The 12890-nt window shown below is 33.1% G+C and overlaps 1 long non-coding RNA gene across 1 annotated transcript; it reads left to right on the top strand.

Moving 5' to 3' along the window:
* Positions 1-718: 718 nt before the first annotated feature.
* On the top strand, positions 719-1426 carry LOC147401798 (uncharacterized). Its single transcript, XR_015178229.1, has 2 exons — positions 719-850; positions 1200-1426. It is a non-coding gene; the product is annotated as an uncharacterized LOC147401798 (long non-coding RNA).
* The last annotated feature ends 11464 nt before the right edge of the window (positions 1427-12890 follow it).

Here is a 12890-nt window from a genome sequence, read left to right on the forward strand (position 1 = left end):
AAGATTGTACCTCATATCACACATCCTAACGTGGAAGGGTATAGGAATCATCTCAATGAATAACATCTATGATTCCTATGTACTTTCATGTCAAGATGTGCGATGTGAGGTACAATCTTGAGGTCAATTCATCATTATTCAAGTCCTTATTGTCTTTTCATGGCACAGATTAGTTAAACAAAATTGATTATCTTTTACTTTCTCATGGATATTATCAATTTTAAGTCATAAAATAAATGATATTGTTATTTTAGTAAAAAATATTAGCTGAAGACTCTCCATCAAATGAATGACTAAGATGGAAGGAAATTACCTAGGGTGTCCTATGGAAATGGATCCTTAATTAGGTAGCATGTACTGATCCCCTAGGGAACCAATGTTTCTTCCTTACATCTCAGATTATGCATCATGACGTGCATTTGAGGTCAGAAAAGTCGATTAAAGTGCTGCCTTCTCTTTAATTTCACATTTTAGGTGTTATAATGCGCTGGAGGGTAGTGTCAAGTGGGCTGTAGAGCGCACATGAAACGTCATCTCTTTCATTATATGGGTTAGGTTTAGGAGATTTTGTAGGGTTGGGTCATAAATTGTGTTGAGAAGAGCCCACCAGTAGTGGGTTTTCAACTAAACATGTGCTTTCTCTTTTTTTCCCACTAAAACATTTAATAAATCCAACTTTCCATATTGGTAAAATGTGAGCCAACACTTTAATATAAACCCATTTGCATCCCCTAATTTAATTGTTTATATAAAGAAACTGAGTATTAGATTCAAATGGGAATCCAAGTAATGGCCATGAAGCTCTCTTGTCTTCTATTTGGCGTCTTAGTTATATTTTTGTTTTCGTCAGGTACATTGATGTGTTTTATTCTAATGTAGATTTCAACAATGGGTCTCATCATCATCAAAGTCTGATCCCCCCTCTACCACCACAAAAAAAGGACATTTCTAGGATCCAATGATGAGTGTCCTATGGATCACTGAGATGGGAATAGAAGTACAGGTTTCCTATCCCATCATCCATAAGGAATATCTTCCCATCTCAATTGTTCATGGGATATTGAATGGTGTTGGGCACTAGATTGACTAAATAAATCTTGTTTCTTCGTTCGATTTTGTTTGAAGTCACGTTGTCAATATTAATTTTTCGTATTGTTTTTTATTTATTAATTAATTACTATGTTTTTGTGAGAATGCAGTGGAGATGATGAAGAGTGAAGTAGAAAACAGTAGGAGATGCGTAGCAGTGATGGACCCTGGTGGCTGTAATCTCCCATCATGCAAGCAACACTGCTTTCAATTGAAGAATGGAAATGGGGTCTGTCTTGCCAATGTTCAAGAGGGTTATCAATGTGTTTGTTATTACAACTGCTGAGTCTTCCTTTCGGAAAAATCTCAAGAGCATCATAAATTAGTTGATTCTCCATGTTTAATGAAAATTTATGCCTAATGAAATCAAAACCATTAATTGAATGATAAACCCACATTTAAAAAAAAAAAATATTTACAATTTGAAACTATGGATGCATTTGAACAAACCTCCAAGGCACAACTATTGCAATTTTCCTACACTTATTAAACCTTTTTTTGGGGAGTTAATGTGATGGAATAGTACTAGTTTTGTACTTTGAAATTCAGAATGGCTTCAAAACAACTAAAAATCAGTGAGGTTTGTAACATTCACTGGTTTAATAAGCCAAATAGATCCTAAGAGAGAGAGGGGAAGAGGCAGAGCTTCATTTTCTTTTTTAATTAAATAATGTACATGTAAACAGGCATCAGTAGAACCCAAGTTGCATAGGCCAAAACACATAAGCAATATTTTTTTTTTCGTAAAATATGAAGTGAGGAAACACTAAGTCACCCAAGATGACTAGACTCGATGTCTTCGTGGTGGGATCAGAAGGGTTGCAGCATAGTGTGTGAGCTTTCGACAGGGAATAAAATGGCTAAGACACCCGTGAATAACAGCAAACAAAGAATTTCTGTAACAAAACATTCAAGTATATATCTTCTATTTAATGTTTTCAAGCTTTTGATAAATTAAATTGGATGATATATGAGTTCCCGAGAAGAGAACACTTTCCGCAATTGTAACAATTGCATAGATTAGCCAAACATGGCTTAAATGACATGGAGTCCATTATTCAGAATAATAGAGCATTCAGATATGCATTGAATGTCAAAACTTCATAACAGAGAAAAATGTAGAACAAGGCTGAAGAATTAAATGACAAAGTCCAAGAAGACAGGTCCTGGTATAGGTCCCCCAAGATTGGTTAGAACTATCTTCATAATCTCACACGTCATCTCAAATATTGGAGTGGGAAATTTATTAGGGTAATTTACCAAAATGTGCACTGAAAATTGAAAAAAAATATATATCAAAACAGTACACTATTCAATTTAATTACCAAAATGGTAAATTACTATTTTGGTAAATAAGTTTTTACAAAACGATAATACCCTTTTAGCTTTGTTTTATAAAATAGTATACATATCCCTCATTTGAGTAAAGAGATAGAAATATCACTGTTTTAGTACACAAGGCCTCTTGAGTGCTGAAAATTTCTTTCTTGGAGCTGTATGAAGGAGAAATCGAATACTATTAGTCTAGATCATGAAAATATTATTGTCATTCTAAATTCTTCCATTGTTATGTTTTTCTTTTTGATAATCAAAATATTCAATGCTACGGAAATAAAGTAAATCTTGAAAGCAAACATAATTATACTAAAACGGTGATATTTCTATTTGTTTACTTAAACAGGGGATATGTGTACGGTGTTTTATAAAACAAAGCTAAAAGGATTTTTTTGGTACAAAACTTACAAAAACTGGAGGGAGGTGATGGGGTGGGAGCAAATAAGGAGGGAGATGAGTGAGTGGGGGCAAATGAGGCATGTATTTAGTTGAAAATACATGACTGTCTCAAAGTTCTATGGGGGCAATTGCCCCCACAAGCTCTTTACTAGCTTCGCCCTTGCTCTCTATATTGTTCTAGTATTGACATATGATAGTCTATACCATTCATAAAAGAAAACGTTGAACTGATTTCATTTGACACTCGCTCAACACTATGCTGACATGGCAGTGTGGAGAAAACCGATTGTATCTTGAGGAAAAAATCAACACTGTTACGTCAACGGAATGTCCAACGAAGTCAGTTTAGAACGACTCTTTATAAAATTGTCCCTATTGTAACATTTTATTTACATAATGATTCTTAGCCATGTATGCATATTTTTCTTTGACTGTAATCTCTAAAATCCGTAGTCTATTTGCAACTCTAGCAATCTTTGTCTCTTCTCTTTCTTCTAATTTTTTTTTTTTTTTTAATTTCTTTTTTATCACTAAGTCGAACCTGTTCATTCACTTGTTCTTCTAGTATTAAGGTGATGTTATGATTCTTTGATTAGAGTATTTATTACTCCCTAAGTGTTGTTTTGTTTGATAGATTGAAACTTGGAAAGCTATAGGTATGAAAAATTATGGGTGTGGCTCCAAAGTAATGTGATTGTGACCAGTTTGGAATTGTCAATTATCATAATGTTTATTGTTTGAATTAGCATCCATGTTCACTTCATGTCCCTAATTTCCATCCCAATATCCATGGCAAAACAATATAGAAAAACTTATCCAAAAATTTTAGTGTTTGTTTAGGTTGTTTGGAATTCGGGGTTATTTGGACCTTGTCTTGCTTTTCATTGGACCTCTTCCAAAGTTGATCTATTTGCCTTTTTCCTTTTTTTCTTCTCTAGAGGTCATTTACTTTGATATTATTTTAAAGGAGATGGTTTGCACCCCCTCACCTTTTTTTTTTTTCTTCATTTCATTTTCTCTCATTTTATGAATCTCTGGTGGGCCAACCTCATAGTCTTTCATTCTCCTATCTAAAGCTCTTAATAAAATCCTTTGTAAAATAATAAAAAGAAACATACATTATTTAGCTAAAATATTAACAAAGGGACAACTACACCTACTGTCACGAAGTATATTAAAATATCAATTATAATGCTTAATTTTGATCAAATAACCCTAAAAAGAAAACCCATAAGCAATGGCAGACCAGAGTAAGCAAAAAAAAAAATGGAGACAAACCTCCGACAACTTAATAAATATAAAAATGAATTGTCTTAGAGTGCACAAGATACTACGTTAGACACTGAGCTGATGAAGAGTTATCCACAAAGTTGTAGATGTCTTTCACTCATATCTCACTATGGTTTTGTGCACATCTTCATGTCAGTTAGTTGTCTAATGTAGTGTCCATCCTGCACAGTCACTTTGGCATTTTCGTTTTAAAATTTAAATTTAGAAAAAATTAAAAAATAAAAAAAATCAAGGGTTTTGTTATCATGTAAGGCACATGTTAAGAATAAGATGCATTAAACACACCTCAAACTTCATTTTCCTACCAAAAAACCTCAAAAAATTATTTTTCTACCAAAAATGCTTATTTTCCAAGGTATTTCAAAACCTAAAATCAAAAGAAACAGATGAGTGAAACAATTTTAAGCTTCGCAAAATTTAACTTTTAATGAGATATCATTTCTTATCATTAGATTGGGTGATTTAGACTTGCCTCCTATAATTTTATCAATATTAGAGATACCCCCTTCTTTTTCAAATTGATGACAAGCCCCCCTTAACCTAGGTCCTGTGTAAAGACTAACTTGAAATGACATAAATGCCCTTGTCTTCAACCTCAAGTCAAAATCTCTTATCTCTCACCTAAAAACTCTATCATTTTCAAGTATAATTCCAAAATGATATATTATTTTTACTTATTTAACATCTTCTTCAATCCATTATCTTCCTTCTATTATAGAGAAATATTGATTTTTGGGTTACTATCATTGATTTTTCTATACAAAAAAATAATAATAATCAATTCTTCTCATCCAAAAACTTATCTTGTTATGAGGGTTGAATGTTGAAGGAGTTTCTATATTCATTCAATGTCTAAGTGGAAACCCTTGATTTTTCTACCTAGAAGTCCATCGATTTTCTTTTTCTTCAAAACCATATCTCATTCTTGCAGTTTGAAGGTTGAAGTAATGAGATCTTAAACTTTACACTAAGGTTGAAAAAGAAAAACTCCACCCTCAAGTTGAAGATGACTAATTGTGGGGACAAAATTAGTTAAACGAGTAGTTGTGCAATATAAAGATTGAAGAAGATAGACTCTTAAGCTTGGAGAAGAGGGCTGAAAACTTCACCCTAATGTTAAATATGAGTGATTTTGGAAAGAAAAATTAATTTACAGATGACTAGGTTTTATTAGATTATTAAGTATGATGCAAAGTAATAAGGTGCATTGTAATGCACAAATCATTCTCATGTGAGGATTAAGATAAATATCGTATTTTAAGGGCTTTGATTAGATTAGGATTACATCTCTTGGATTTGTTTTTCTATATAAATCCTATTAGAGTTGATTGTTATTCATCGAAGAATTCAAGAGAATCAATCAAATCTCATTCTTGTTGAGAGTATATTTTGCTCCACTCTCGAGTGTGTCATACACCAATTAAGCCCTTTGACCCTTTTATATTCAGAGTCCCCCCCCCTCCAACAAATCAGTCTTTTGGAGTAGTTGGTTGGTTAACATGGTATCAAAACGCTAGGTTCGTATACGTCACAAGTTCGATTCTTAATTTCTAGTCTTATGGGTGAGGGGGAGTTTCGAGTGTATATTTTCATCCACTCTCAAGTGTGTTATACCCTAATTATGACATGTGACCCTCTTATATTCATAGTTCTCCCCTCGTCCAACATATTGGTCTTTTGGGGGGTTTTGGGGAAGAATATTAGCTTGAGAGGCTAAAGATGGTGACATTTAGGTCATTTACGTTAATCTCTCAGGTCCAAGGGGGCATGTCAACAATTTTAAAACATAGGGGTATATCTAAATTGACAAAATATAGAGGGAAAGTCTAAATAACCCCATCAGAGATTCAGATTAGGAGAAATTTAACAAAAAAAATGGAATTTCCATCAAGTTGTCGAATATTCCTTATAGAATTTAGTGGAGATCTTAAAATTGCTCAAATATGAAATAAAATCTGGGAAATTTCCAGAAATTGAAGCAAATGAATTGTCGAAAAACAAACTAAGAAACCAATATCTAATTCCAAGTTTAAGCAAAGATAACACTTATGTAGTGGATAAAGAACCAAAAAAGTGAGTTAGGAAGGATACCCACCTTAACTTTAAAATAACTATCTACACACACTTAAATATACTTGAACCTAAATTGCTTATTTCACTCACCTAATGGTACCAAACCAGTCTTCTTCTCTTTCCTCCTCTCTCTCTCTCTCTCTCGCTCTCGCTTTCACTTTTTCTTCTTTTTCGCATTTAAAAAGATTTCAATGAGAGTTTTAAGCTTTGATCTTTCTCATTTTTCTTACCCTAAACACTTCTAACCGAGGCAAAGTCATTCACATGAGAAAATTTTATTTGGTAGGTACATACTGAATTAATTTTGTAAGATTCAATAGGTACTTACTGAATTGAATTTGTAATATTCGGTAGGTACCTACCGAATGTGCTAAAACAAATTTGGTCTGAACCTATCGAACATAACTATCAAAAAATCTTCGATGTCTTTGATTCAAAATCATCGTTTTGAGATTTTAATAGTAGTTTTTCCATCTTCCCTGTTGATTAAATGCAAAAAAGTAAAAAAAACTTCAAAGAAATAAGATAACTTGAAAAAAAAAACCTAAAACCTAATCTCCATTTATTCAACCTCTCACAAAACTTAGAAGGAGATGAATATGAAGAAGAAGAGGAGGATGAGGAAGGAAGGAAGAAGAAGAAAGTGGGTTTGGGGGTTTTGTTCGGTAGGTAGTGGTGGGTGTGCAATAAGGTAAAATGAAAAGGTGAAATGGTAATTTACTTTTCTTTTTTACAAAACTCACTTAAGTGGGTGCATTGAGCCATTTCGATGTGTGCAAGCAACCGCCCCCTTGTCAAAAACATAATTGAACCAAGGTTTTCTAAATAAAAACTCCATGGGCCCTCAACAGTCTTGGAGAGTTAGAGTAAAGTTTTAACATGGCATTTTACTTCCACATGGATCTGTCTAAAGCTACACAAATTGCCACATCATACACCATTCTTTACTTTGATTAAAATTCAAGAGTTGCTATTGCCTCACCAACTTTTACCATTGCCACACCAATTAATTAAATTATATGTGACACAACAAAAAACAAAATGTGCACCATTTATTGAAAAAACAAATGTACACACCTTTTTATTACTACATACCAATGCTTAAGGACAAAACAAAGTCTTGACATTTTTCTCGTGTCAATGTCTCACAAAGAACCACACATCTATGAATATTGAGCACAAAATCTTCATACCAAAAGTTGATGTGTTCTATACCTCTCTCTATATGAGATTCACATCCGAGATCCATTGTTAAGGACAATGCATCACCATAAACAGTGGCTCAATAGCATATCTGCTATATCTAAAATCATTTAGTATTTTAACTAAGAACACAACAATAGCAAGTAGAAAGACAACTAACCTAGTTGTGCAAATCATTTAGAATTTTGAGTAAAAACACAACAATAGCAAGTAGAAAGGCAACTAACCTAGTTGTGCAAGACAAGGAATTTTACACTTTCCAAAATTTACACCTTCTCTTGCACAATTCATCAAACACGTTTGATGCCAACTAAATCAGTTTAGATTCAAATACAAAATTACCCATAGAACCTTCTTCCTTGGAAATTCCCACAGAGTCAAGTAGGAAATTACTTGAATCTCTAATTATCACATTGAAAATTGGAGGAGGAACTTAGCAACTATATGAAATGTGCTAATCAATCCATTTATGAATCTTGTTGGATTTTCAAGTTGTATCTATTCTTCTCTTATACAATTCATCAAACACATCTGACGCCTACTAAATCAACATAGATTCAAGTAAAAAATTACCTACAAAACCTTCTTTGTTGGAAATTACCCATAGATTCAAGTAAAGAATGATTTGAATCTCTAGTGTTGGAACAAAAATTGGAAATAAAGAATAAAAATCTATTATTTATTCATCATATTAAGTTGTGTTTGCAAACAATTTTTTTAGTTCCAGGTAATCCTAATCCCCAAATCGCAATGGTACAATAAAGAGAGAGAGGGAGAGGGGGTGGGGGGATTCTAAGTTCTGGATGTTAGAAACCTATGAACGTGGCCTCATTGACCTTCACGGTTTTGATTCCAAATCGCACAAGGATTCTATGATATTTAGGAATATCAATATTAATAGAAATCCGATATAATTAGAACTCTATATTCTCTAAAGTTAAGTAGGAAACCTTGATGAATAGGAAATCTATTAAAGGAATGATTCTAGGTCTTCAACTTTCATCTATAAAAGGGATTGACTAACCCATATTGAGTAAGTTAAACACATAAAGATTTGTGGAGAAACAACAAAATAAAAGAAGTGATATCCATCAATCACTAACCCAGCCGATCTACATAAAGAGAAGGGGAAAGCTGAGTCTAGCAATAAAATGGATCAAATTCAATTGGGGTTTTAAAAGCGAGGAGGAACGTGGATTAAAGTACGCACCTCCAAGTACATTGAATCAAAGAAATTGCGATTGCACAAGATAAATAACCATACCCTGTTTTGATTTAACATGAATATGTATGTTTGAGATATGCGTTGATTAGTTTCTATTGGGACAATGAAAGTCATGTTGAATACTTGAATGTGTAAATTTTACAACAATGGAAACATAGGTCTGAGAAGTCACGCCTTTTTGATGATGAAGAAGGCGGAGTGCTCCCTCCTCTTTTTCCTCCATGCCAACTCTTTGGTGATTGATTGTGGAAAACTACTCAAATCCCTCACGCTGAGTTTTGTGAAAGAAAATCTAAGGTTTTACTGTAGAATGAAGTTGCTGGAGAGAGAGAGAGAGAGAACCTTGTTCCAGTCAACAATGGTTGTTTTCTCTTAGACGAGAGATGAGAAGAACAATAGACAAATCAAACAATAGCTTGTTTTTGGAGTTACTTCTCAAACCCCATGTTGTTTATTAAAGATTTTAAATTAGTGTGGCAATAGTAAAAGTTGGTGCGGCACTAGCAACTCCAAAATTTAACATGGAAAACATTCTTTGAAAAAACTTGATTTTTTTTTAAAATGATCAAGTAAACTTATTTTTATGGTGTTGTTAATGTGTGCCTAGTTAAACAAATTTCTTTTAATAAAAGTACCCCCAAATGTTTATTACAACAAGAAAAAAGGTCTATCGCAATAAATATTTCAGTTGTTATAGGGTGGGAAATCTGCTACTACAACCTATTGCGATGGATTGGTGACGGAAAAAAAAATCAATTTTGTCTCAGTCGTCATTACAAATTTAATGATGGAATTAGCATCAGTCATAATAGACATATAGCGGTGGATTTATAAGCGGTTATAGCGACCAATTTATCCGCCACTATAAGGTATATGTGCTTAAATTCAAAAAAATAAATATGGGGATTAAAATTGTATTCAAATTCTATTTACAGATCAAGATCATTTCAATTTATAGAACACAATCCTAGCGTAATTAGATAACTAAATCGGGAAACTAATTCCCTATAAATTAGCTCTAAATCAATGTCCTACAACTATACGATTTGTCCAATCCGAATTACAATAAAGGAAATCTCAACACTCCTCCTCAAGATGGTGCATAGATATCACACATGCCCAACTGGTCTAAAATTTTTAAAAACTCAATTTGAGAGTGCTTTGGTGAGAAGTCAGCTAGTTGATCCTCAGATCAAAACTTAAGCAACTTCACAATTTTTTCATCCAACTTCCCCTTAATAAAGAATCTATCTATCTCGATATACTTTATACGATCATGTTGAATTGGATTATGGGCAATATCACATGCTGCTTTATTGTCACAATATAGTCGAATAGGTGCCTAGATGGATAACCCAAATCTTGCAAGAGAAGTCTCAACCACAATGCTTCACAAAGTCCAAGCGCCATACATCTTAATTCAATTTCTGCACTTGAGTGAGCAACAACATTTTGTTTTTTTGCTTCTCCATGTAACAAAATTATCTCCTACAAAAGTAAAGTAACCAGATGTAGATTGCCTATCATCTATGGCTCCAACCTAGTCAGCATCAGTATTGTAGACACCCCATTTTTGCACTCACCTGATTAATCAACTCGTCAACCCGATTGCGACAGTTCCCAATGATGGATGAATATTCCAATGTTTTTTATTTGTTATTAGATATGTTTCAGAAATTTGGATGAGGCGTTTCAAGCAAGCAAAACTTTAGAAATCACACTACGTTAGAAAATATAACCCAAAAATATATAAATTATCATTTTGAGACAACAAGAAGCTTTATGAGAAAAATCACTAAAAATGATCAAATTACCAAAAAAAACCCCCAATATAAAAATATCCTTAGAGCCTACATTTCTTTTAAAAAACCTTTTCGAGCACATAAAATAACAAATTAAAATCAAATAATTGTTTCGTCAATTTTTACAAAATTCAAAAAAATTACGAAAACGCCCTTCGTAGGGTTTACAACCATTTCACTCAAAAAACCCATAAATGACACAAACCAATACTCCTATTGAATTTATTATAAAAAAAACTGATTTCAAAACATCAAAAAAATACCACTCAACCTAAAAATCCTTTTTGAGGGCAAAACAATAATTTTTCAGCCCTAAAAATTTTAAATTTCAAAATTAATAATTAAAACATTAATAAATGTAAAGTAAAATCTTAATAAATTAAATTAAAATTTTGAACAAAAAAAAGTAATCAATCAAACCCATGGGTCAAATTTTGAGTGGTAGCCTACTTATTCAAGTGGGACCTACCTAATATTTATAAAATATCCCTCCATCTAAGGTCTCAAAATATTAAAAATATAATTAGGGGGTTCTAAAAAAAAATTAAAAATCTTCATTGTACGTAAGAATTAAAATCCTAATTCAATAGACCTAATTAAACCTTAATTAAACAACTTAGTCTTATCTTGAAGAAACTTACTCAAACTGAAAAACTTTCAAAAACTCTACAAAAAAGAGCCTCCACAACTTAAACTCAAGTCAAGAAAAACCTTAGGAAAGAGAGTCAAAAACTCTCTTCAGCCTTCCCAAAACCCTAAATCTGAAGTCCTAAGTCCTTACCTTACACTCAAACCCTATTTTTTACACAATAAATACTTAGAAATCCTAAAAAAAACACTTAGAAACCCTCAAAACACCTAGAAAAACTAGAAAATATTCAGATTTAGGAGGAGAATACCTCATCTCGGAGATCGGAAGCGGATTTAACAACGAAGACAAAAGTAAGAAGACTCACACGAAAAACGCTTTTCGCCAGTTCTAAGGAAATCAACCGTCGCAATCATCTAAGTAAAAAAAATGTATTTTTTATTTATTTTAATTTTTAGGTCATTTTTACAATGTAAAATTTTTGGGAAAAGTATAGACTAATATTTGTTGAGCGGGATTGGTGTCTAACACCTTCCAATCCCGTAACGTGATCTCTAGACCCATTATTTTCGTAGATCAGTACTTTTATCTATTTTGAGTCATGTTTCGATTCTTAGACCGTTAAACTAGGTGATGATTCCCAAAATGCCAAAAAGTGAATCTACACCCGCAGATCGAGGACGTTTTTAGTGGCGACTCCACTGGAAATAATTTTGAGGATTAAACTTGAAAAGTCCCAAATATAATTGCATTGCTAAATCCACCTAGTTTTTTTATTTTATTTATTTATTTATTTTTATTTTTATTCTTTTGACTTGATTGTGGATCATTGGATTGGATTTTTGGCATTTTATTTTGTTTTTTTGTTTTTGTTCTATGATCTAATCGAGGGACACTTTGGATGATCCTAAATAATTCAAGATTTAAAGAAAAAAAAAGTTAATAAAATAATGAGGATGGAGTGATGGTTGTTGAGATAATGAGTCATGAATTTTTAATTTTTTTTTTAATCGGTGTTGTTGTGTGTGGTGCGTTGTTAGTAAATAAAAAAAGAAGTTTTTCTCTTCAATCTGTGCGTGGTGGAGAGGCATCAAATCAAATAAAAACTAAGGATATCTCTCTCTCCTTATGTCATTTCTCCTTCGCTCCTCTTCTCACAAAGGTTCTTAGACTTAGAAATTGGGCGTGATGCAGCAATTATCAGGATCTCTGATTTTCAAACTCATGCATGAATAGAAATACTTTCTTTTTCTGTAATCTGGATATAAGAACAATTTCTTTCTTTAGGGTAGTTTGGTTATAACGATCATGAAGAGTACTAATCAAGGACCTATTGTAGATCAAGAATCTTTGCAATCAATTTTGTGTGATTGATCTCACCATTGAGAGATTTTTTTTTCGATTCAATCGAAGAGAGAAACAACAGCAACCATGTTTTAAAAAATAAAATAAAAAATTCAACTTTCTATCTCTCTGCAATTCCAAAGGTCTAAGAGACTTGGAGCCATTTTTATTCGATCTACTCAAAAATCTTATCCATGGATTTTGTGGGGGGAAATTCTCGAATATAGACACGTGGCTCGAATGATGCCCGGAGATATGGACTCGAAGCTCGGATGGACTGCTATATGGGCTCAGTTGATAAAACTCCTCGGATGTATGGATGTCTAGCTTGAACCTAAACCACCAGTCCATTAAGTAGCACGGATGGTGTGCTCCGTGGGTATCAAATGTCAGTATAAGTCGGCAAGACGAGTCTGACAGATGTGCCATTGATTGACAGCTCTGACAGCCCATATCATGTCAGATCAACTCTGATTATACCAGGATTGACAGAGCAGTTGCAACTGCCCCTACAGCTGACATGTCAGAGGGTAAGCTAACT

Source organism: Akebia trifoliata, chromosome 5 (assembly GCF_017979445.1).
Source record: "Akebia trifoliata isolate Shusen 1 chromosome 5, ASM1797944v1, whole genome shotgun sequence".
NCBI lineage: Eukaryota > Viridiplantae > Streptophyta > Magnoliopsida > Ranunculales > Lardizabalaceae > Akebia > Akebia trifoliata.